Source organism: Mus caroli, chromosome 1 (genome assembly GCF_900094665.2).
Source record: "Mus caroli chromosome 1, CAROLI_EIJ_v1.1, whole genome shotgun sequence".
In the NCBI taxonomy this organism is placed as follows: Eukaryota; Metazoa; Chordata; class Mammalia; order Rodentia; family Muridae; genus Mus; species Mus caroli.
This window is the reverse complement of record NC_034570.1, coordinates 88,420,724-88,425,402: the sequence shown is the minus strand read 5'-3', so window position 1 is coordinate 88,425,402 and position 4,679 is coordinate 88,420,724.

The following is a 4,679-nucleotide window of genomic DNA, read 5'->3' as shown; positions in this document are numbered from 1 at the left end:
AGAGAGAGAGAGAGAGAGAGAGAGAGAGAGGAAAGATTATTGCATTATGTTTTCCAGGCTTAGTCTGAGTTCCCTTTCTTTCTCCCTCTCTTTCTGTTTTTATTTCCTTTCCCCTTTTCTTTTTTGTTAAGAATTTACTCTGTCTTTTCCTAATAAAATTTTTTACTGACCCATTTACTGATGCTTGGGAAAACAAGAAACTCTAGAAGGAGATGATATTTCACTATTTTAATGACATTATACTTGACCATATGCCAAACTTTTGTAAACATGAGAGGAGACATCATCACGTACAGATGTATCTTAGGAAAAAACAAATTGAGGATGACATATGAAGTTTCTACTTTGACTTTTGCTAATGTTTTAGGTAGAGTTTCCCTCTGGGATGAGGAGACAAGTATTGCAGAGCCATAGAAAAAAGCTGGTGACACATCATCAAGAAGAAATTAGTATATGTTACCTTCATGGTTGGGGGTGTGGTTTGTCAGTTAAATAAAAACCAACTAATTAAGCTCGTATTCTAGCTTAGAAAATAACCAAAATAAAGTACTTCAATACCAAATAAAAACCACAAAGTTGACTTAATTTTGAACTGATGTGTTGGGTGACAACTATGCTGAACAAACAAAGATAAAATCATCTACACTTTACAGCAATACAAGATAAGGAAGCCATAATCAATGATCCAGTTATGAAGTGAATATCTTTGCCCCTTGGTTATGAAACTGAAGAGCAATCAGCTAGTCTTGTCAACAGACGGTTAAGGAGCTCTTTCCTTCCCCAGCATGCCCCGATTTCTGGATCTGTCAGCTGTATTAGGCAGGTTATGACCCAGCATGTAAGCAAGAACCTTCATTTCCCACGGCAGTACTGCCATTGGCTGTTCCCCTCCTCTACCTCTCCTTCTCTCACCTACTAACCCATTTACTCTTAATGACTCAGTGTCCTTTGTGCTGTCTATACTTCCTCTTGCTCTCCTTTCTGGTGACCTGCAATCTCTCTGTGCTGCTTCACTTTCTTACCTGTAGCAAATTTGGTTTCACTTCAGATGATCTTCCCGTTTTGCTCACGCACCCCAGAAACCAAGTGGCACACGTCCTCAAGTCTTCACCTTACTTTCTCTATCTCCCTTTAAAATGGAGGTGTTACTGCACTGAAGTTTAGATTTCACGATCAAAATTCTCAGTTTTCTGGTTTTGTATCTTAAACATGGTAGTTTGTCTTTTAATATTAAGAGCTTTATCACACTATTAAGTAACATGTTCCCTCCTTTTTTAAAGTTGGCTGGTAAAGTATCAACACTGCTTGATCACAGGGATATGTTTCCTGTGACTAGAACCTGATACAGTGATTGCTATTGAATATGATCATATATACCTGTCTTAGTTAGGGTTTTACAGCTGTGAGCAAACACCATGACCAAAGCAACTCTTTTAAGAACAACGTTTAATTGAGACTGGTTTGCAGGTTCAGATCTTCAGTCTGTTATCATCAAGGAAGAACATGACAGTGGCTAGGCAGGCATGGTGCAGGAGGAGCTGTGCATTCTACATCTTCATCTGAAGGCTGCTAGCAGAATACTGACTTCCAGACAGCTAGGATGAGGGTCTTAAAACCTAAGCCCACAGTGAATCCAACAAGGCCACACCTCCTAAATAGTGTCGCTCCCTGGGCCAAGAATATACAAACCATCACCACAATACACATAGAGTTAGCTTTTCTTAAAATAAAAGTTAAGACACAAAGATACAGTAGTGCTACATGTCTTAATTAAATTCTCTTTTCTGGGATTTTTACAAAATTATCTCAGAATTCTGTTTCTTATAAGATGCCTTCTTATACAAACTCCTATGTTTGTTTTAGCTTATTTTACTGTGTAGCTTGCTGATGCTTTTGACGTTGATTCTATATTCAAAAAGACTTCATCATGTATTAAGAAAGACCCTTCATTTGCAAAACACCATAGAACAAACCTACAGGTTCCATGATGTGGGGCACAACTACTCTGAAGTTTTCATCAACTCCAGGACAATTTCTACAGGATTTTACATATAATGCTACATATAATAAGCATTCATTTCTGAAATTCCAATGTAGATGGAGTCTCCTGTCAAGAAGATTAAAAGTAGATAAATCCACTACATGTTCTTCATATTCTAAAGCATGTTTTGAAGAAATAAATGATTCTACAATTAGGTCATACAAGAGATATTAAAAGTCCTTCTATTTTTATCTTCCCTGCAGAACGACTCAAATTTTGTCTAATGACAGAATTGTCATTGCTGTTAGTATAAATCATCCCAATTGCATCAATGACAGATGTGAGAATGTGTGCTTAACCACAATGCATACGCTATCTATCAGTATTGACCACTTCTCAAGTGGGATATAGGGAATTATGATTGTGGTAATAGAGAGGAAGATCAATTATTTATTTTATGTTGGGGAGTTACAGGTCAGATGTGAAATAGACTCATTATTTTTCTCTTATTCCCAACGGCTCTCTCCAATAAGTGTCTATTGATCCATTCTCCCCAGAAGCAGTTGCTGCTAATGGATTAGGCAAGTTTATGCTTGGAATTCGAACTTTCCTTTGTAAGTACTATATTTATTCATTTGTCTAGTACTCATTTTCCAAAAGTTGAGATTTCTACAATCTTAGTATAGCAACAGTCAAGGCATACAGTCTGAAACCTTTAATAGAATTTCTTACTTTGTATATTTAAATACAAACTGAGCCGTCCTCAGTAGATTAAAGCAGAAAATAAAAATTATGAAAAAAAAGTTATAAAAAGTGAGACCAGACAACTGCTAATTGACTCCACAGAACTGTCACTCAAAGGATAGGAAGGCCTATGTGGTTTTTGGTTTTGATTTTGGTGTGTGTGTGTGTGTGTGTGTGTGTGTGTGTGCATGTATTTTATTGTGGAGATCAGAGGACCACTTGCAGACATCCATGCTATGTTTCTACCATGTGAATCCTAAGGATTCAACTCCTTTGTTAGGACTGATGGTGAGTAAATTTACCAGCAAAGTTTCAGTGGCCTGAGTCTGGTTTATTAATTCCATAGCATATTTTTGAGAGAGAGAGAAAAAATGCTACATGGATGCAGTGTGTGTGTGTGTGTGTGTGTGTGTGTGTGTTTGTGTGTATTTTTAACATCTCAAAAGACTCTGTGATAAGAAATAGTAATAGAACAATAAAACCCTTAGGCTGAAACAAGAGTCTAGAGATAATTAAAATGTGAGCCTTAAGAAATTAAAATGGTTCTTATGAACGGAGGTGTTTCTGAACAGCACAAGTGAAAAAGATATATCTAACAAGACAATCTTCGAATTGAGTTTTACAAATTGAAGATTATTTAACTGATAGTCTGTAAGTGGTAGTCCATTGTAAAAGGTTCAAGCTTGCTTACAAACCATTACACTGTATGCAAAAGAATAGTATTGCCAATTACCCAAGCCAGCCGATACTGAAGAATTGAGAATAATGATGATAGATTTCCTGATCTGGGAGAAATTTCACTCATTTATGACTCTGCATTCTAGCTAAAGTCAAGGTCTTTTGTGATTAGACATGTATTATATTTGGTTCTATGTATGGAAACATAAGCAAAGGTCAATATATAAAAACAAAAGGCTTTTTAAGTTGGGCACTTACATGAGAGAAAATGAACTAATAGAGGAAAAATGAAAATGATATTTTCTGCATGTGAACATGATTTTTTTTTCTTGCAACAAACAGCATTTTTATACACCTCAGGCAATACCACTTCCCTTTAACCCATGAGAAACTGTTTTATTCTTCTTCCTGCTGCTACTTGAGAAGTCTGTGTAACTAAAATGCATTAAGGTAAGCAGGATTTGCGTGGACATCAATCCACTGGAAAGGCTCCCAGCAGGCCACTTGTAATGTCAATAAAGACTCATAATTGTTTGCTCCTTGATGCATTTTAGACTTGGCTCTTTGGTTGCCTGTCCTGCAGAGATTAGGTTCTCGAAACTTAGGAGACTTAACTTCCTAAACCTTGAATAGAAACTGACACACATAAACAAGGTCTTACACTAAGCTCTGTTGGTTTACTTTTAAAGACCTCAGCAGCTAGGCAAAGGTTCTAGAACCTCGGGTTTTAAGCAAGAGTCATGTCTTTCTATTTAATGCTGTTCCTTGAGTCACTCTGAATTCTTCCTAAATCCAAAGGAAACCCAAATCCTGGTGGTGAGCCTTCTCATTTGCTGATGTGGAAAGTGCAAACTTAATGGGCTAATGGACTAGCAAAGGTGCTGCTCAGTGAAGGAGCAGGAAGTCAGACTTCAGAGCCTCTGGGATCCTGGGGCCAAGGCACACAGATAGGAAGGAGTCTGGTTTCCAGGCTCTGTCTCCTGCTGAGGAAGCGTGTAGATGTTAGGTGTGATAAGCCTGAGCAGTCAGCTCTCTTGGATGTGCCAGAAACTAGGAATGGAGAGGTGCTCAGCTAGAATACTCAGAAAGCGCGCCAGCTGCACAATACAATAGAAGTAAAAAAAAAAAAAATGGTAGGCGGGAGGAGGGGTAAAAATCAGAGCCCAATACACTTCAGTTGGATTTTCAAGAGGAGCCTGCCTTTCCTGCTTTTTACCCTTCCTTTCTTCTTCCCTAGGATTATGAATGTGTTGGTGGGTGTGCCGGAGGACGCTGC